We start from the raw sequence: 22766 nt of genomic DNA, 5'->3' as shown, positions 1-22766 counted from the left end.
TTCATGATATTCCCAACATTTTGAATGAATTTTATTTTTATGTCTTGCTCCAGGAAGCATGCATAAAATAATACAATAGCTTTATATCATTATGTTGACAATTCAACCTTGCTCTGATGACTGGAAGGCTAGAAGAAATATCTGAAAGTACCAAGATTGGTAATTTCCCAAACTAGCTGATGGCCAGAATCTATTTCAAACATATATCCCTAGGTCTTTCCCTTAGGAATTCTGACTCCCAGGTTATGGGATGGAGAAATTTTAAAAGGCTCCCAATATGGCTATTATGATCAGCAAGTCTTGGAATCCAAAAACCTAATCTAGCAGTTCTTAACGCTGAGTGAACACTAGAACAATGACTGAACACTAGAACAATGGAGGAACATAGCAATGCTTATGCCATGCTACATCCCAGATTAAGGAAATCAGACTCCCTGAAGGAATGTAGGAAGCTTCCAAGTGATTCTACTGTATAGTTGGGTTGAGAACCAGGAATCCTTACTCCAGCCTCAGAGAGTACTAGAGCCACAGTGAGTCCAGGCCCACTTATTCTCTTCCCTGAAAATGACAGTTTTACGAGAGATGGAGGAAGTGGGATGATAAATGAAACCACATTTGCAAGTTATATTCAAAACAGCAAAGGAATGAGTCAGTGTTTCTTAAACATTTGGATCCAATGCCTTTCACGCAATTCAAGTTTTAAGCAACATGAGCTTTTGGTGATCTTTCACCCAATCTCTGACTCTGATAAGCCTCTCACTTGTCCCTACTGCTTGATTCATAGGGATGTCTTGAAGAATAAGGAGACAGTGACTGAAAAGGAGAGAGATGAGGTTCAGGGAAGTGAAGAGGGTGTGGGAAGCCACCCCCAGACTATGAGCTTGGCATGAAGCTGAAACCACCCTCATCTCTAAATCATTCATTCCCAGGGTGGAAAAGTGCTCCTTTTTCTGAAGATGGCCTTCATAGAGAAGATAGACTGAGAGAAAACAGTTGAGGCTGCAAATTCTGAGTGGGGGCAATGGAGGAGAGACTACACCAAAGGAACCTCCTTCCCCGCTGGGGACCATAGCCAACTGCACAGAGAAGCGGGGCAGGAAGATGCAGTACACACAGCAGTGAGCCAGGAGATCCATTTCCTTGGAAAATACTGAGTGCCACAACTTAACATGCACTGTGCCAATAGGAGGGGCTGGGGCTGAGAATAAAAACAAATGAGACATGCTCCCCATCTTTAAGAGCTTGGAGCTTGGCATGGAGAGAGACTATCTTGTCAAAAATCACTCTATAGACAGCTTTGCCTATGTATTTGTCTAATGCACTTGTATTAGACAAGGTATATCATAGCGAATTATATTCTAACAAATTAGAAAATGGGGCAGGCATGGTGGCTCATGCCTATAATCCCAGGTCTTTGGAAGGCCAAGGCAGGAAGGCTGCTTGAGGCCGGAGTTGAGACCAGCTTGGCAAAATAGCAAAACCCCATTTCTTAAAAAAAAGAAATTAGCCAGGTGTGGTGGCCTGTGTCTATAGTCAGAGCTACTTAGAAGGGGCTGGGGCAGCAGGATCCCTTGAGCTAGTTTGAAGTTTCAGTGAGCTATGATTGTGCCACTGCACTTCAGCCTGGGCAACTGCGAGACTCTGTCTCTTAAAAGCCTTACCCTTCTTGAGTCTCAGCATTACTATCAATAAAGTGGGTATAACGTCTACACTGCAAGGTAGTTTTGAGAATAAAATGACATGAAACATCCACACAGAGTCTGGAACGCAGAAGTACCAGAATCATGCCCTATTTTTTCTTTAAAAGAAAAATTGTTGTCTTCTAGAGTAGCAAGACAAGGTTTCTGAAGGAGGTGGAAATTCAGCTAAACCTTGAAGGTTAAGAGTAATGGAAAATGCAAAGGCACAGAGGTAAGACAGTGAGGCAGGAGTTTGAGAATGAGTACATTAAACAACAGGAGATCTACCACTGGCTGCTGTAAAATCCTTCCCCAGTAAAGTTTTGGATGTAATGTGACTGGCTCTCCAGCTTCTGAAACAGAGTTGGGCCAATGTTCTTGTCTTCTAGAGGAGGGGAGAATATATTCAGGAGAGGACAAGACTGACAGGGAAGTAGCTGGTGGTAGTTGGAAATCAGCAAGATGGGAGCTGGGTCCCCAAAGCACAATCTTCCCAAATCAATAGAAGAAATAAATGCCTACTAACGATGGGATAGCTGGAAGCCCCAGCCAGCTACAGGATCCAGAATCATCCCCATCAATGTTTACACAGCATTAGATTACTAACACTAGGTGGTGGCAAACCCAAGTTTACACCTGAATAGATCTGGCTCCTGCAGCTAGATCCTCAGAACTCAAGGCTGGCTAACTATGTAGGCTGGCTTTCATCATTCCATTAACTTCACAGTAATGTTACCATGTGGTCTACACAAGTGGTTCTCAAAGTTTGGTCCTCAGACCACAAGCAGCACCCAGGAGCTTGTTAGAAATGAAAATGATCAGCTTCTACCTCAGACCCATTGAATCAGAAATGCTAAGGGTGGGACCCAGTAATCTGTGCTTCAACAAGCTCTCTAGGATGTATACTAACAGGATGTAAAACAGGGTTTTACACACAGGAATTTCTGGGCCTATTATGCTATGGCAGGGTTTTACTGTACAACTGTGACCTTGGATAAATAATACACCTCTATAGAGGACCAAGAAAATGAAGAAAGAGGTAGCTGGAGCAGAAAGATCTATCTCCAAGGTCCCTTTCAATTGTAACATGCTATAATTTATTAGTTCACCAGTGGGGGAAATGTTTACAGCTCATTAGTTCAAACAGATGGGTAGTGTTGGCATTTGTGGATCTTGTTGCATGCATTGAGTGTGGTATGTTTGAATTCTAATGGCTAATTTTAACATGCTACACATCTTCATTATTAGACTTATTAGGCTATTAATGTTAATGCTATATGACTGACCCCCATATGGAGGGGAGCATTAAAACATGAGCTTTGTATGAGGAAAACCAACAATTTAATTGCAATGGATTTCTTGTCTCTGTTGTGGTTACATATAATCATTAAGAACTAGACCTTTCACTGAATTAAAATTCTAAACAAAGGCAGTCAGAATTGATTTAGACAATTAAATCCTGGAACAACTACTTTCAAATAAACCTCTCATCCAGAACCTAAAAAACTTTACGATGATAGCCAATACTTACAGGTAAATCAAACATGTAAGCCACTTCACCTGACAAATCAGCTCAAATCAGAGGTCCAGGGGAGGGCTGGCAAGATGGCCAAACAGGAACAGCTCTGGTCTGCAGCTCCCAGTGAGATCAATGCAGAAGGTGGGTGACTTCTGCATTTCCAACTGAAGTACCTGGCTCACCTCACTGGGACTGGTTAGAAAGTGGGTACAGCCCATGGAGGGCAAGCAGAAGCAGGGTGGGGCGTCACCTCACCTGGGAAGGGCAAGGAGTCAGGGAACTCCCTCCCATAGCTAAGGGAAGCCTTGAGGGACTGTATCGTGAGGAAAGGTGCATTCCAATGCAGATACTATGCTTTTCCCATGGTCTTCGCAACACCAGGGCCCTGAGTTTCAAGCACAAAAGTGGGCAGCCATTTGGGCAGACACCGAGCTAGCTGAAAGAGTTTTTTTTTTTTTTTTTGTTTGTTTTTTAAATATTCCAGTGACACCTGGAATGCCAGCAAGACAGAACCATTCACTCCCATGGAAAGGGGGCTGAAGCCGGGGAGCCAAGTGGTCTAGCTCAGTGGATCTCACCCCCACGGAGCCCAGGAAACTAAGATCCACTGGCTTGAAATACTTGCTGCCACCATAGGAGTCTGAAGTTGACTTGGGACACTTGAGCTTGGTAGGGGGATGGCGTCCACCATTACTGAGGCTTGAGTAGGCGGTTTTTCCCCTCACAGTGTATACAAAGCCACTAGGAAGTTCAAACTGGGCAGAACCCCACCGCAGCTCCACAAACCCTCTGTAGCCAGACTGCCTCTCTAGATTCCTTCTCTCTAGGCAGGGCATATCTGAAAGAAAGGCAGAAGACCCAGTCAGGAACTTATAGATAAAATTCCCGTCTCCCTGGGACACAGCACCTGGGGGAAGGGGCGGCTGTGGGCGCAGCTTCAGCAGACTTAAATGTTCCTGCATGCCAGCTCTGAAGGGAGCAGTGGATCTCCCAGCACAGCGCTCAAGCTCTGCTAAAGGACAGACTGCCTCCTCAAATGGGTCCCTGACACCTGTGCCTCCTGACTAGGAGACACTTCCCAGCAGAGGTCGACAGACACCTCATACAGGAGAGCTTCAGCTGGCATCTGGTGGGTGCCCCTCTGTGACGAAGCTTCCAGAGGAAGGAACATGAAGCAATCTTTGCTGTTCTGCAGCCTCTGCTGGTGATACCCAGGCAAACAGGATCTGGAGTGGACCTCCAGCAAACTCCAATGGTCCTGCAGCAGAGGGGCCTAACTCTTAGAAGGAAAACTAACAAATGGAAAGGAATGGCATCAACATCAACAAAAAGGACGTCAACACAACAATCCCATCCAAAGGTCACCAACATCAAAGACCAAAGGTAGATAAATCCACAAAGATGAAGAAAAACCTGCCAAAAAGGCTGAAAATTCCAAAAACCAGAACACCTTTTCTCCTCCAAAGGATAACAACTCCTCGCCAGCAAGGGAGCAAAACTGGATGGAGAATGAGTTTGACAAATTGACAGAAGTAGGCTTCAGAAGGTGGGTAATAACAAACTCCTCCGAGCTAAAGAAGCATGTTCTAACCCAATGAAAGGAAGCTAAGAACCTTGATAAAAGGTTAGAGGAATTGTTAACTGGAATAACCATTTTAGAGAAGAACATAAATGACCTGATGGAGCTGAAAAACACAGCACGAGAACTTCATGACGCATACAGAAGTATCAATAGCTGAACTGATCAGGCAGCAGAAAGGATATCAGAGATTGAGGATTGACTTAATGAAATAAACTGTGAAGACAAGATTAAAGAAAAAAGAATGAAAAGGAATGAACAAAGCCTCCAACAATATGGGACTATGTGAAAACACCAACCTACATTTGATTGGTGTACCTGAAAGTGACGGGGAGAATGGAACCAAGTTGGAAAACACTCTTCAGGATATTATCCAGGAGAAGTTCCCCAATCTAGCAAGACAGGCCAACATTCAAATTCAGGAAATACAGAGAACACCACAAAGATACTCCTTGAGAAGAGCAACCCCAAGACATATAGTCATCAGATTCACCAAGGTTGAAAAGAATGAAAAAATGTGAAGGGCAGCCAGAAAGGTCAGGTTACCCACAAAGGGAAGTGCATCAGACTAGCAGCAATCTCTAGGCAGAAACCCTACAAGCCAGAAGAGAGTGGGGATCAACATTCAACATTTTTAAAGAATTTTCAACCCAGAATTTCATATCCAGCCAAACTAAGCTTCAGAAGCGAAGGAGAAATAAAATCTTTTACAGACAAGCAAATACTGAGAGATTTTGTCACCACCAGGCCTGCCTTACAAGAGCTCCTGAAGGAAGCACTAAATATGGAAAGGAAAAATCAGTACCAGCCACTGCAAAAACATACCAAATTATAAAGACCATCCACTCCACAAAGAAACTGCATCAACTAATGGGCAAAATAAACAGCTAGCACCATAATGGCAGGATCAGATTCACCCATAACAATATTAACCTTAAATGTAAACCAGCTAAATGCCCCAATTAAAAGACACAGACTGGCAAATTGGATAGAGTCAATTGCACATGAGCCTCATGTGCAAAGACGCACATAGGCTCAAAATAAAGGGATGGAGGAAGATTTACCAAGCAAATGGGAAGAAAAAAAAAAGCAGCAGGGGTTGCAATCCTAGTCTCTGACAAACAGACTTTAAACCAACAAAGATCAAAAAAGACAAAAAAAAAGGGCATTACATAATGGTAAAGGGATCAATGCAAAAAGAAGAGCTAACTATCCTAAATATATATGCCCCCAATACAGGAGCACCCAGATTCATAAAGTAAGTTCTTAGAGACCTACAAAGAGATTTAGACTCCCACACAATAACAGCGGGAGACTTTAACACCCCATTGTGAATATTAGACAGATCAATGAGACAGAAAATTAACAAGGATATTCAGGACTTGAACTCAGCTCTGGACCAAGCGGACCTAATAGACATCTACAGAACTCTCCACCCCAGATCAACAGAATATACAGTCTTCTCAGGACCAAATCACACTTATTCTAAAATTGACCACATAACTGGAAGTAAAACACTCCTCAGCAAATGTAAAAGAATGGAAATCGTAACAAGTAGTCTCTCAGACCACAGTGCAATCAAATTAGAACTCAGTATTAAGAAAGTCATTCAAAACCACACAACTACACAGAAACTGAACAACCTGCTCCTGAATGACTACTGGATAAATAACAAATTTAAGGTAGAAATAAATAAATTCTTTGAAACCAATGAGAACAAAGACACAATGTACCCGAATCTCTGGGACACAGCTAAAGCAGTGTTTACAGGAAAATTTATAGCATTAAATGCCCACAGGAGAAAGCAGGAAAGCTCTAAAATTGACACCCTATCATCACAATTAAAAGAACTAGAGAAGCAACAGCAAACAAATCCAAAAGCTAGCAGAAGACAAGAAATAACTAAGATCAGAGCAGAACTGAAGGAGATAGAAACATGAAAAACCCTTCAAAAAAAAAAATCAATGAATCCAGGAGCTATTTTTTTTTTTAAAGATTAGCAAAATAGCTAGACTGCTAGCCAGGCTAATAAAAAAGAAAAGAGAGAATAATCAAATAAGTACAATAAAAAATGATAGAGAGGATCAGTCACCACTGATCCCACAGAAATACAAACTACCATCAGAGAATACTAGAAACACCTCTACACAAATAAACTAGAAAATCTAGAAGGAATGGATACATTCCTGGACACATACACCCTCCCAAAACTAAACCAGGAAGAAATCAAATCCCTCAATAGACCAATAACAAGGTCTGAAACTGAGGTAGTAATTAAAAGCCTACCAACCAAAAAAGCCAATGACCAGATGGAGTCACAGCTGAATTTTACCAGAGGTATAAAGAAAAGCTGCTTCCAGTCCTTCTGAAACTATTACAAACAATGGACAAAGAGGGACTCCTCCCAAACTCATTTTATGAGGCCAACATCATCCTGATAGCAAAACCTGGCAGGGACACAACAAAAAAAGAATATTTCAGGCCAATATCCCTGATGAAGATCAACGCGAAAATCCTCAATAAAATACTGGCAAACCTAATCAAGCAGCATATCAAATAGCTTATCCACCACGATCAAGTTGGCTTCATCCCGGGGATGCAAGGCTGGTTCAATATATGCAAATCAATAAACGTACTCCATCACATAATCAGAACCAATGACAAAAACCACATGATTATCTCAATAGATGCAGAAAAGGCATCTGACAAAAATTCAACACACATTCACGCTAAAAACTCTCAATAAACTAGGAATTAATGGAACGTATCTCAAAATAGTAAGAGCTATTTATGACAAACCCACAGCCAATATCATACAGAATGGGCCAAAGCTGGAGGCATTCCTTTTGAAAACCGGCACAAAGACAAGGATGCCCTCTCTCACCACTCCTGTTCAACATAGTATTGGAAGTTCTGGCCAGGACAATCAGGCAAGAGAAAGAAATAAAGGGTATTCAAAGAGGAAGAAAGGAAGTCAAATTCTCTCTGTTTGCAGATGACATGATTGTCTATTTAGAAAACCCCATTGTCTCAGCCCAAAATCTCCTTAAGCTGATAAGCAACTTCAGCAAAGTCTCAGGATACAAAATCAATGTGCAAAATCACAAGCATTCCTATACACCAAAAATAGACAAACAAAAAGCCAAATCATGAGTGAACTCCCATTCACAATTGCTACAAAGAGAATAAAATACCTAGGAATACAACTTACAAGGGATGTGAAGGACCTCTTCAAGGAGAACTACAAACCACTGCTCAAGGAAATGAGAGCAGACACAAACAAATGGAAAAACATTCCATGCTCATGGATAGGAAGAATCAATATCATGAAAATGGCCATACTGCCAAAAATAATTTACAGATTTAATGATATCCCCATCAAGCTACCATTGACTTTCTTCACAGAATTAGAAAAAACTACTTTAAATTTCATATGGAACCAAAAAAGAGCCCACATTGCCAAGACAATCCTAAGCAAAAAGAATAAAGCTGGAGGCATCACGCTACCCGACTTCAAACTATACTACAAGGCTACAGTAACCAAAATAGCATGGTACTAGTACCAAAACAGATATATAGACCAATGGAACAGAACAGAGGCCTCAGAAATAATACCACACATTTACAACCATCTGATCTTTGACAAACCTGACAAAAACAAGCAATAGGGAAAGAATTCCCTATTTAATAAATGGTGTTGCGAAAACTAGCTAGCCACATTCAGAAAACTGAACCTGGACTCCTTCCTTACACCGTATACAAAAATTAACTCAAGATGAATTAAAGACTTAAGTTTTAGACCTAAAACCACAAAAACCTAGAAGAAAACCTAGGCAATACCATTCAGGACATAGGCATGGGCAAAGACTTTGTGACTAAAACACCAAAAGCAATGGCAACATAAGCCAAAATTGACAAATAGGGCCTAATTAAACTAAAGATCTTCTGCACAGCAAAAGAAACTATCATCAGAGTGAACAGGCAACCTACAGAATGGGAGAAAATTTTTGCAATCTATCCATCTGACAAAGGGCTCCAGAATCTACAAGGAATTAAACAAATTTATAAGGAAATAAAAACAACCCCATCAAAAAGTAGGCAAAGGATATGAACAGAAACTTCTCAAAAGAAGACATTTATATAGCCAACAAACATACCATAAAAAGTTCATCATCACTGGTCATTTGAGAAATGCAAATCAAAACCACAATGAGATATCATCTCATGCCAGTTAGAATGTCGATCATTAAAAAGGAAAGAACAGATGCTGGAGAGGATGTCTAGGAATGCTTTTAAACCATTGGTGGGAGTGTCAATTAATTCAACCATTTGGAAGACAGTGTGGTGATTCCTCAAGGATCTAGAACCAGAAATACCATTTGACCTAGCAATCCCATTACTGGGTATATACCCACAGTATTATAAATCATTCTACTATAAAGACACGTGCATATGTATGTTTACTGCGGCACTATTCATGATAGCAAAGACTTGGAACCAACCCAAATGACCATCAATGATAGACTAGATAAAGAAAATGTGGCACATATACAACATGGAATACTATGCAGGCATAAAAAAGGATGAGTTCATGTCCTTTGCAGGGACATGGCTGAAGCTGTAAACCATCATTCTCAGCAAACTAATGCAGGAACAGAAAACCAAACACCATGCATTCCCACTCATAAATAGGGGTTGAACAATGAGAATATGTGGACACAGGGAGGGGAACATCACACACGGGGGCCTGTCAGGAGGTGGTGGGGGGCTAGGGGAGGGATAGCATTAGAAGAAATACCTACTGTAGATGACGGGTTGATGGGTGCAGCAAACCGCCATGGCACGTGTATACCTACGTAACAAACCTGCACATTCTGCAGATGTATCCCAGAACTTAAAGTATAAATTTTTTTTTTTTAAATTAGAGGTCTAAAATTCAGGTCTAAAAGTTGAAGAAAATTGGGCTATACCTCAAATAAATCAGAGTGGGGATGAGCCTAAAATTTAATAAACAACTAGCCATCTGTTTTCCAGTGCTGCCCTGACTTAAGCTGTGGATATATACAGACATTTTGATACAGGCTTTGTAAATTAAAATGTAAGTTCTGGGAAGGCAGAACTTTCATGTGTCTTGACTGCTGCAGTATCCTCTGTACTTGGTATAAGTTCAGGCACACAGTGGTTTTTCAGTATATTGGTTAAATAAATGCCTGAATGATCCTCCAAAATTAACATAAGGGGTGCTGTCCAAGTGAATTTTCTGTGATGATACAAATGTTCTATAAATTCTACTGTCCAATAGAGTAGCTACTAGCTACATGTGGTTACTAAGCATTTAAAACAAACATTTCTAGTTTAACTAGGGAACCAAATTTTATTTATTTTATTTATTTATTTATTTATTATTATTATATTTTAGGTTTTAGGGTACATGTGCGCAATGTGCAGGTTAGTTACATATGTATACATGTGCCATGCTGGTGCGCTGCACCCACTAACTCATCATCTAGCATTAGGTATATCTCCCAATACTATCCCTCCCCACTCCCCCCACCCCACAACAGTCCCCGAAGTGTGATGTTCCCCTTCCTGGGTCCATGTGTTCTCATTGTTCAATTCCCACCTATGAGTGAGAATATGCGGTGTTTGGTTTTTTGTTCTTGCGATAGTTTACTGAGAATGATGATTTCCAATTTCATCCATGTCCCTACAAAGGACATGAACTCATCCTTTTTTATGGCTGCATAGTATTCCATGGTGTATATGTGCCACATTTTCTTAATCCAGCCTATCATTGATGGACATTTGGGTTGGTTCCAAGTCTTTGCTATTGTGAATAATGCCGCAATAAACATACGTGTGCATGTGTCTTTATAGCAGCATGATTTATAGTCCTTTGGGTATATACCCAGTAATGGGATGGCTGGGTCAAATGGAATTTCTAGTTCTAGATCCCTGAGGAATTGCCACACTGACTTCCACAAGGGTTGAACTAGTTTACAGTCCCATCAACAGTGTAAAAGTGTTTCTATTTCTCCACATCCTCTCCAGCACCTGTTGTTTCCTGACTTTTTAATGATTGCCATTCTAACTGGTGTGAGATGGTCTCTCATTGTGGTTTTGATTTGCATTTCTCTGATGGCCAGTGATGGTGAGCATTTTTTCATGTGTTTTTTGGCTGCATAAATGTCTTCTTTTGAGAAGTGTCTGTTCATGTCCTTTGCCCACTTTTTGATGGGGTTGTTTGTTTTTTTCTTGTAAATTTGTTGGAGTTCATTGTAGATTCTGGATATTAGCCCTTTGTCAGATGAGTAGGTTGAGAAAATTTTCTCCCATTTTGTAGGTTGCTTGTTCACTCTGATGGTAGTTTCTCTTGCTGTGCAGAAGCTCTTGAGTTTAATTAGATCCCATTTGTCAATTTTGGCTTTTGTTGCCATTGCTTTTGGTGTTTTAGACATGAAGTCCTTGCCCATGCCTATGTCCTGAATGGTAATGCCTAGGTTTTCTTCTAGGGTTTTTATGGTTTTAGGTCTAACGTTTAAGTCTTTAATCCATCTTGAATTGATTTTTGTATAAGGTGTAAGGAAGGGATCCAGTTTCAGCTTTCTACATATGGCTAGCCAGTTTTCCCAGCACCATTTATTAAATAGGGAATCCTTCCCCCATTGCTTGTTTTTGTCAGGTTTGTCAAAGATCAGATAGTTGTAGATATGTGGCGTTATTTCTGAGGGCTCTGTTCTGTTCCATTGATCTATATCTCTGTTTTGGTACCAGTACCATGCTGTTTTGGTTACTGTAGCCTTGTATTATAGTTTGAAGTCAGGTAGTGTGATGCCTCCAGCTTTGTTCTTTTGGCTTAGGATTGACTTGGCGATGCGGGCTCTTTTTTGGTTCCATATGAACTTTCAAGTAGTTTTTTCCAATTCTGTGAAGAAAGTCATTGGTAGCTTGATGGGGATGGCATTGAATCTGTAAATTACCTTGGGCAGTATGGCCATTTTCACGATATTGATTCTTCCTACCCATGAGGATGGAATGTTCTTCCATTTGTTTGTATCCTCTTTTATTTCCTTGAGCAGTGGTTTGTAGTTCTCCTTGAAGAGGTCCTTCATGTTCCTTGTAAGTTGGAGGGAACCAAATTTTAAATTTTAATTCATTTACATTTAAACAGCTACATACGGCTAATGATTACCATATTGGACAACATAGTTAATAAAGGCTGGGACAAATGTGGGGGCTAGGGAGGAAACAACAACATAAGACAAAACCAACGAGTGTGTAATACAGAAAACTATTATATACAATTTCTGACCCTGGGAAGTCGTTCATATAAGAGCAGATTGGGTGGGCAATGCTTCTTAGGCTCTGGATTCTCTTTGCTTTCCTTTAAATCCACTAAAAGTTGTGGCAGCAGCTGCTGAGGCAGGAGGACTGGGTTTCAGATTCAAGGAGAAGAGTCTGTATTCTTCTCCCACCAGGGACAAAGTGGTGTTTAACCCATGGACATCATGGCCACTGTAAGAACAACTGCTGGATGGCTAGGGACAGCAAGTGCCTGCAGAAGCATAAGCAGTGAGGAGCTCAGAACTCCTCTGTTGGCTGAGCTCGCTTTGTGGTTCAGGTGTGCATTCATTCAAATATTTTCCAATTCCATGTTCCACATTTCCAACTGAGATACTGGGTTCATCTCACTGGGGCTTGTTGGACGGTGGGTGCAGGACAGTGGGTGCAGCCTACCGAGCATAAGCAGAAGCAGGGCGAGGCATCACCTCACCCGGGAAGCGAAAGGGGTCAAGGAATTCCCTAGCCAAGGGAAGCTGTGACAGACAGCACCTGGAAAATCGGGTCACTCCTACCCTAATACTGCACTTTTCCAACGGTCTTAGCAAACGGCACACCAGGAGATTATATCCTGTGCCTGGCTTGGAAGGTCCCATGCCCACGGAGCCTTGCTCACTGCTAGCATAGCAGTCTGAGATCAAACTGCAAGGTGGCAGTGAGGCTGGGGGAGGGGCGCCTGCCATTGCTGAGGCTTGAGTAGGTAAACAAAGCAGCCATGAAGCTCGAACTGGGTGGAGCCCACCCCAGCTCAAGGAGGCCAGCCTGCCTCTGTAGACTCCACCTCTTGGGGAACGGCATAGCTGAACAAAAGGCAGCAGAAACTTCTGCAGACTTAAACGTCCCGGTCTGACAGCTTTTGAGTAGTGGTTCTCCCAGCACGGAGTTTGAGATCTGAGAACGGACAGACTGCCTCCTCAAGTGGGTCCCTGACCCCCGAGTAGCCTAACTGGGAGGCACCTGCCAGTAAGGGCCGACTGACACCTCATACGGCCGGGTGCCCCTCTGAGATGAAGCTTCCAGAGGAACGATTAGGCAGCAACATTTGCCGTTCTGCAATATTTGCTGTTCTGCAGCCTCCGCTGGTGATATCCAGGCAAACAGGGTCTGGAGTGGACCTCCAGCAAACTCCAAAGGACCTGCAGCTGAGGGTCCTGACTGTTAGAAGGAAAACTAACAAACAGAAAGGACATCCACACCAAAACTCTATCTGTATGTCACCATCATCAAAGACCAAAGGTAGATAAAACCACAAAGATGGGGAGAAACCAGAGCAGAAAAGCTGAAAATTCTAAAAATCAGAGCACCTTTTCTCCTCCAAAGGAATGCAGCTCCTCGCCAGCAATGGAACAAAGCTGGACAGAGAATGACTTTGATGAGTTGAGAGAAGAAGGCTTCAGACGATCAAACTTCTCCGAGCTAAAGTAGGAAGTTCGAACCCATCGCAAAGAAGCTAAAAACCTTGAAAAAAGATTAGACGAATGGCTAACTAGAATAACCAGTGTAGAGAAGTCCTTAAACGACCTGATGGAGCTGAAAACCATGGCATGAGAACTACGTGACGAATGCACAAGCTTCAGTAGCCGATTCAATCAAGCTGAAGAAAGGGTATCAGTGATTGAAGATCAAATGAATGAAATGAAGCGAGAAGACAAGTGTAGAGAAAAAAGAGTAAAAAGAAACGAAGCCTCCAAGAAATATGGGAATATGTGAAAAGACCAAATCTACGTCTGATTGGTGTACCTGAAAGTGACAGGGAGAATGGAACCAAGTTGGAAAACACTCTGCAGGATATTATCCAGGAGAACTACCCCAACCTAGAAAGGCAGGCCGACATTCAAATTCAGGAAATACAGAGAACCCCACAAAGATACACCTCGAGAAGAGCAACGCCAAGACACATAATAGAGGAAATCTTGAGGAGAAAGGATTTCTTTGCAAAATGAGATAATTAAATGAGTGTCATTTAATTTTAATTTTTACAAAAGATATGCCCTTTTTTTCTCTACCCAAACTAGTAAAGACTGTTTGCTGTTCACATGATGTAAGGTCTAAAATTGAGGCTTCAGTTCACATGTAAGATCCTCTAGCCAAACTGCCCTCCTTATCCAAAGGACCAGGTGCAGTTCCTGCTTATCCCTGAGTAGTGGTTTGCAGTTACTTGTCAGCCAGTAGAATTATTCAAAGAAATCAATTTTATCCTCTTGAGGGAACCAGGGGGTACCCCATCCTCTTGATCCTATAAAATGGCCTCTGGTTGTTCCCACTGTTACCATATGCAACTCCCATGTGGCCCTGAATGGTGTAAAGCGTCCTTCTCCCAAAGCTATGAGTATATATGACTACTAAATGTCTATTGACCACATCTATCCAGTGTTAGGAGTTGTGTGTTTTGCCATTCTCACAATCCCCATAACCCTAGGGTGGGAATCCCTCTCTCGCCAGTGGGTTTAACTAGAGGTGATTAAAACAAGTTATACGAAAATTCTTCATAAATAATTCATCAGTTGCTGATGAGCCAGGTATCATTTATCAATACTCAGGACAACGCTCACCCTTCTGAGCTCTCTCTTGTACCTCAGGGGCATGATGCCTGGAAACTACATCTCTCAGAGACTTTTCTCTCAGGATTTGCATTAATCCCACCATTTGAAGACACTTGCATGTCATTAGAAAGATGAAAGAGAAGGAGAAGCCATTATTCTCCAGTGTCAGCCAAGGGGTAGTGGTAGACAAAAGATGGAAGGTTTTGTCAGAGGCTTCTAAGTGTCCACCAGAGAACCAGTCATTAGATTACAGAAAGGAAGTAAGACTTTTGATGGTCACTTCCTTATGACTCTCATGTCTGAGTTTCTGAAATTTGTTGTAGCAGATACCTCTGTACCCTGGCTCATATTTTCTTGGCTTCACCTCTGATTTCAGCCATGACTGCACAGTTTCATACAGCCTTCAACTCATATCATGCTGGAAGTATCCTACCTCAGGTGCAGGCTCCACATTTCTACTTTCTGATGTGGAGTTTCTCCAACAATGCAGATGCCATGGGAGTTAGTTGGGCCCACATACGTGTGTACAGCTCAGAAATACAGGGAGTTAATATCCCTGGGGGCAAGTCCTAGGAGCCAATAGAGAAATCCTCCTACCTTCCACACTTTGGGTGGACAATTCTGGAAGGTACTCTGTGTGCTTCTCATTAGATTTTGATAGAATCAAGCTCCGCCCTACCAAATGCAACCTCTGTAACACACCCCTATGTTGGCCATTCCTTTTTCCTCATTCTACCACTGTGGATCCCTGGTATCACCTCCCAAATAAACCGCCTGCTCATAACTCCTTGCCTTAGGCTGTGCTTTGAAAGGATCCAAGCTATGATGATAGCCCTTTCTATCTTCACTCCTCCAGCCTTCCAAAGGTAATACAAACCTTTAATTAACTGTACTGAAATGTTTCCTATTCCTCAGAGAGTGGCTTCTGTTTTCCTGAACAAACTATGACTAATATACTGCAGTTACATAATAGTCTATGTTATATCATTTTGTTTATGTTACTCTGTGAATGGATATTGTGTGCCTGCATCATCTTACTTTTGTTATCATCAGCACATTGATTTCCATAGAAGACATTACTAATACATCGTTTTACTAACAGTCATTCTCTCAATTTCCTAATTTTGTCTAACCTGACAATGTACCTAACCCAAATCTTAATTTCTCAGCCTCTCTTATTGGTAGCAGGGACACAGTTCTGGCTAACGAGAAACGAGAAGTCTACCTGGGATTTCCAGGTAAGTTTTGCCTGTTCTCCTTCCCTGTTTCTCTTCCCACCTGGAACAATGACATGTGATAAACTTGCCATCCTACAATCACAAAAGCACCATGAGGACAAAAATCACTGAAGGAGCCTTGGGATGTTAATGGCATCTTGGAGCTGACTCAGCAGCCCTGAATGTTGGTCTACTCACTTCTCGTTACTTGAGATGGATAAATGTCTATTGTGTTAAACCACTGTGATGGTTTCTCTGACACTGCTGAATGCAACCCCCTACCTGATGCACCGCATTTATACTATTAACTTTAGATTTCCTTTGACTAGACTCTCAGAAGAAAACTGTCACATCAAAAGAGGTATAAACATGTAAATTTATGATATAGCTGCCAAATTACTTTCAAAAAGGACTACATCAAGCTACATGGCTACCATCATCATTTGAAACTATCTATTCTGGAAAGAAATATTGTACTTGTTTTCTAATTATCTTGCTAACTGGTTTCCATTTTGATTAGCAATCTCGTATACCACTGGTAGGCTCCAAGCTCATAGGCTACATGGTGATAACAAGCTCTGTGGGAGCCCTGTTCAAAATATCTTGGTATTTTTCCTACTCAAAAAAGCAGCACATATAATATTCCTACAATGATTGTATTACAGGGTATCAGGACAGCCAGTGTGACCTCCTTCAAAAAGAATTTCCTTGCTGCTCCAATTAGAACACAGTGGTCAAGGAGGCCATAGACATGCGAAGATTAAAAACAATGAGAAGATGACAAGGAGACCAGTGTGGCCAATGGCTTACCAATAGCTAAAGGATTTGCTATATCTATAAAAGGTGGACAAAGGTTGAAAAGTCTCTTCAGCATTCCAAATGAAAGAAGAACTGTCAGATAGCAAAAGAAAAAGATGAGACATATCTATCTGATTGCTCCAGAGCTAATGTGGCCTGCAAAGAGTACTGGCATGGAAAGGGAAATTAAAGAAACAGTGGTAAAGAGAAGACCACAGCAATATAGGTGTGCTCACCATATATAGGTTTGTCATGTACTGTTTGTGTTCAAAGCTCCACTTCAGATTATATCTGAGCTCATTTTCCCACTTTATTAGCAACTCTAAGAGGAAAGATCCTTGGCTAAGTCATAACAACACTGCTTCCTGGCAGAGACTCTTAGAATGTCACTGGTTCACTTATTCATATGAATCCATTCGTTCACTCATTCACACTTTTCCTGCATGTCTACTACCAATAAGTGGTACAATATATCCCCTGGACTCCAGGAGCTTACCCATCTAGGAGTGGTAATTGACACATACAGTAATAATGACAACACAAAGGCACTGTAGGTTAGGAGCCACAACAGAAATACTGTATGCTGCATTACAAGAGAATAGGAAAAATTTCCTCCAGACAGGATGACTAGAGAGAAACCCACATAAAGAAGATGATAGCTGAGCTGAACCATGAAGGGTGGAAAGGATGTCAAGAAGAATGTTTGGAAGAGAAAAACAATAAATATGATAGAAAAAAAGTAGGGTACAAAATTATGAGATCTTGGATCTCGTCTTAGTCTCTCCCTTAGGACAAGATATTACACGTTACTTAAATTTTGTGAGCCTCAGTTTGCCTACCTTTAAAAATGAGACACAGTATTACCTTCAGGGATTGCTCATTACAAGTATTACATTAGATAATACATGTGGAAGTATCCTATAAATTACAAAGAAGTATAATTCGTTGTCTTTTCTTATTATGATTGTTTTTATTATTCTTCCACATACAGCAAACAGGATTAACAAGTTCAAATGTGAAAAAATTCAGGACATGAACTTTTTGTTTATAAGAAATATTTTATAAATAATAACAAGGTTGTTCTTTCCAGATTTAAGACCATATATGATTTACATAACAGATGTTTAAATAGTCCTTCTGTCCTATTGTCCTTTGAGAGACATGCACACACGTCAAGTGTTAGTGCCTGGGGGCAGACACTGTATCTCACTATGTCAGTATACATGGTAACTATTATGCCATATCTGAACAGATCTCTGTATTTAAAATTTTTACATTTTTATGATTTTGGGATTTGCTGTATAGGATTTAAATAGTTACAATTTCATGAGATTGCATTTAAAACCAGGAAGGAGATCTAAAGCCTTTAACATAAGAAAGCTGCTCCTTATTCGAAAGGAAATTGGTCCCAACCCCTGTTGTGTTTTGCACACACCTAGGTAGTCTCTTTGGCCAGTAGAGATGGTAGAACTTAAATAAAGTGAATTTGTTTCCCTGCTGATCAGAAAAAAAAAAAAAAAAAAACCATGGAATTTCACACTGAAAACGCATCATGGGGCTTTTATTTTCATTTTTGATTCTGGTAAGTTTGAACATTCAGGAAGGTAATTTTTTAAAAAACTACCAGAAAAGGCAACTTATTTTTCTTTGTTAGGATGAATCTAGTTTCTACAGAAGAGATGCAATTTGAAAAAACAGTATTAATGAATTCAGAAAACTGTCCACAGAAAACTGGCATAAACAAACCCTAGAAAAGTCAGAATCTCAAGGAAGTGTCCAGTGAAATTGCTTATATTACTAATTTGTGGGGAAAAAATATAAAGTTAAATTAAGTAGAAGTTGATATGATTTAGGAATTAATGTTCAGCTGGGCGTGGTGGATCATGCCTGTAATCCCAGCACTTTGGGAGGCTGAGGTGGGCGGATCATGAGGTCAGGAGTTCAAGACCAGCCTGACCAATATGGTGAAACCCCGTCTCTACTAAAAATAAAAAAATTAGCCGGGTGTGATGGCACACGCCTGTAGTCCCAGTTACTCAGGAGACTGAGGCAGAATGATCACTTGAACCTGGGAGGCGGAGGTTGCAGTGAGCCAAGATCGTACCATTGCACTCCAGCCTAGGTGAGAGTGAGACTCTATCTCAAAAAAAAAAAAGAAAAAAAAGAATCAATGTTCCTACTATTCCTAAGCATTTGTATTTCATTAAACCTTACAATATTTTATAAATAAGATTGATTTCAGCTAATGTTTATATTTAATCAGTTTCATAGTAAACTCAATTTTTATACAAAAAGCCTAATTATGTAAAAAAAAATGCCCATCTCCTTATTCCAGTTGATCAGTAATATGAGAAAGAGACCTGAAAGTATACCTAAAGCCCTGCCATTTGTCTGGGTACTATGTTGGAATTGTAAGTAAAAGCAAAGGAAATGAACATTTATTGTGCAATGACTGTGTGCCCAGCAACATGCCAGATGGGACTGTTTCACTGATGGCTTCACATAGGCCTCATAAAATAGGTATTGGCAATCTTTTTTGGAGTGCTAAGAAAGTTTAGGTTACTCAGGGTCATAAAGCAGAGCCATGATTCCAACTCAGGACTTTGCTAAGCTCACTGTCCTTCTATCAAACCATGCTTCTTCTTGCAAGATAAAAAAAATGTAGAGTTTCTTAAAAATTAGCCTTGAAAACCCAAACCTACCAAATGCCTACATCATCAGTAACCACACAGGCTCCTCATAAATGCTTTTCATTCACTGAATTATCTCTGAACATTTATTTCTTTAGGCTTTCTAAAAAGTGACCAAAAGAACATCTTTTATCTTTGATTTTTACAGTTTTTTTTTAATTGAGGGGAAAGTGCAACTGTTAAAAAGCCTTTTTATCTTGACTTAATGACAAAGTTTTGCCTCTTGTTTAGCCTCCCACACTGAAGATTAGATCCACACATTTCTGCTCCCTTAGTCATAAAAAAGGAAATGTTGCTTTGTGAAGCAATGCTCAAATTCTTTCTAGAGCCTTATCTCCTAGTTTAAGAATGTACTGTGACCTAGGCTAACTAACACTTCAGGTATGGATTCCTGAAAAAGGTTTCTCATGGATTTTTCTACCTTTCTGCTGAAGCTACTGGCTTCTTTTTCTACACACACACACACACACACACACACACATACACACACAGTGTAAACTTCTTTTTCAGGAATCCATACAGGCCTCCTCTTGACTAGTATATGAAGTTTCCTCAGCATTGCCCGATCTCACCTTTTCTTGCTTCCCAACGCATTCTCCTTCCTCATGAAGCTGGCCTCCTCACCTGCTTCCTCCTGTGCATACTCACAAAGAAGCCTGGAGCTGCTCATTTCCACCTCAGTATTAACTCCCCACAGGAAATGTCCTCTCTCCTTCCCTGTGGCGATTCAAACATATTTCCTTCAAGACTTTCCTCCTCCAAAACCCCTTCCTGCTGTAATTCCTCCCTAGCTAGCTACTGAAATGCTAGCTTCCTAGGCATTCCACTTTCCTGATGCATTTCTCCTCACTCCACATTCCTCTCAGTTCATTATTCTGTCTCCTCCTCTGACTGCTCTTAAATGGACATTCCTGCCTATCCTAGGCTCCACACTCTTTTCTTCCTCTAAACACTCTCCCTAGGCAATTACTTCAAAACTCTCAAATCTTAGTTACCTCTGCATTAGTGATGCCTCTAACTACAGACACCTCCCTGAGCTTCCCACATGCCTGCCGGACAACTCCTCGGAAAAGTACTGCTCAAATCTCCTACTCAATGTGTCCAAAATAAGAGGAGTAAACTAGTTTCAATACATATTTCAACTGCTTCTATATTTCGGTAATGGACTTACTCTTTCAATAACCCAAGCTGAAACTCTTGCCCTCTACATCTTACTAGGAAATAAACCTCAGTGTATCCTACCCTTGCAATTGTAACTCTTCCTCCTGCATCCAAACACTGGTTCTTCAAGCTGTCAGAGCTTGTGCAGCTTTGGCCATGGGACATACATGGATCTCAGCAAAATAGCCAGCTGGAGCTATTTTGGGACAGAGTGGGATAGGGGCAGAGCTGGGAAACTAATCTGATTGGAAAGATTGGTCTTGAGAAGTTGGGCCACTCTGGCATGTCAGCACCACAGAGACATATTCAAGCAGTCTGGGTGCATCAGTAATCAGGTTTTAAATAACAGGGTGGCAGCATCATGATTTTACCCCATCAATTCATTCACAGCAGGGTCCACGTCCAGCAGCAGGCACTTGTAATAGCCTCCCACTGGTTTCCTGCCCTCTACCTCCTAGCTTCTAAAAATCCAATCTGATTCCTACACTAGTACACCTCAAATTATTCAGTAGCTTTCCACTGGGCAATGATAACATATGAATCTTGACTAGGTAGAAGCAGGAAGTTGGGAACGAGACTTTAATGGCCAGTGCAAGATTGACAAGAGAATATTTTCTTTACCTGTACCACAAAACTGGCAGAGTTCCAGATAGAGGTGATATCATCTGCGTGGGTCTCAGAGTGAAGATGACATTAAACAGAGCTGAAGCCCATCCTTGTTGGCATGTGGCATGAGTGAAAAATATACTCATATGATTGTCACCTACTGTTATTTTGTGGTTGATTGTTACCATAGAATAAACCAGTGTACCCTGCCAGATATAGTGACTTTCATAAACATTTCTCAAAACTTCAGAGGAGAAGGGGCTTATTTCATACTAACATAGGTGAAAGTTTGCTTACTAAGCTGAAATAATGAATAGTGAGAGAGAAAACTTGGTGAATTGAAGACCTGGTATTAAGGCTCTGGAGGGGACTGTGATTTTCTGAAACTAATTGCCTACTCTGAGTCTGCCCCCCTCTATATATTCTTCTTAAAAGAACCACTTTTGCATGGTTGTATTGCTTATAGATCCTCCCACCCCAATCCTTGAGTTCTATTCATAATAGTACTATTCAAAAATATAGTCTGTCACTTCAATTAACTTCAATGAAAAATGATTTAATGTTTTTAATCATTAAGAATAAAAATGAACCACATTGGTACTCTGGGGACTTTTTTTTTCTTTGCTAAGAACTACCATTTAATTGAAATACCAGCTCTTCAATAACTCTGACCAAATCATAACATATCTGGCACCAATGGCTAAAGAATATCTTGAACTATTAGTTTAGATCCTCATATAGAAGTGATTACCTCTAGTAACATTCCGTATGAGCCAATATTCGTCTTTGCTCATAAAAGCAAGGAAGAAAAACACAAATATATTGTCTGAATACTTCAAGCAGCTAGCACAGTACCCAGCACAGAGTATGTGACCAATAAATGCCAGGTCTCTTCTTGTACCCAGCCCCTGACCTGCTGCTTTACTGAAGAGATATGGCTGATCAGACTTACTGTCATTTGGCAAGTGATTTCTCCACAGCTCTGTTGTTAAAGCAGCTCAGTTTTCTCAACCAGAGTAATCAGATGTCCTTTATAGGACTGGTTCCACCACCTTAAAGGGTTTAGTGACAGCAGAAGGGGGTCACTGACTTAGCAGGAAAAGAGGATAGTAACATCCAATATAGATTAATTTAATTACCTCCTCCTTCACCCCATTCCTGGGGGCCTGGCAATATCCAGGAAAGTTCAGCAAATGAAATTTCTTATTCTTCTACCCTTGAGATATCTGTGGCATAAAAATGAGGTCATTTTCTTGGTAGGAAAATGATATCTTGCATGGTCTAAGTATTGCTTCTTCCCCTGATATAAATAAAATCAGGATTGCCATATTAAAAGTCCTAAAGGCCTTTGCCTTGGACATTAGCCCTCTGGCTCAGATGCTCTAAGAAAACACTGCTACCAAAGGTCACTTCCACATTCACAAAATTGCAATTCTTAAAAACAGAGAAAAAATAATTTCCTTTTCATATGATATCAAAGTTAAGATTTCTGTTGCCATGGTGATGAGATTTTTTTTTTTTTTTTCCTTGCAGTGCCAGCCTTTTCCTGGCAGATGAAGTCAGTACTACGATCAATAAGAAAGCAATACTTCATTTTCTACATCCCTCTTGGGGTACGGGCTTCCAACCAAAA

The 22766-nt window shown here is 40.8% G+C and overlaps 1 protein-coding gene across 9 annotated transcripts in view; it reads right to left on the bottom strand.

The window, feature by feature from the left end:
• The window catches only part of TMEM108 (transmembrane protein 108), a 374249-nt gene that overhangs the window by 196264 nt on the left and 155219 nt on the right, over positions 1-22766 (bottom strand). The gene's annotated exons all lie outside the window — the stretch shown is intronic.

The sequence above is a fragment of the Pongo pygmaeus genome, chromosome 2, assembly GCF_028885625.2.
Source record: "Pongo pygmaeus isolate AG05252 chromosome 2, NHGRI_mPonPyg2-v2.0_pri, whole genome shotgun sequence".
In the NCBI taxonomy this organism is placed as follows: domain Eukaryota; kingdom Metazoa; phylum Chordata; class Mammalia; order Primates; family Hominidae; genus Pongo; species Pongo pygmaeus.
Note: the sequence above shows the minus strand (reverse complement) of the source record. Positions and strands in the feature narration are given on the sequence as shown.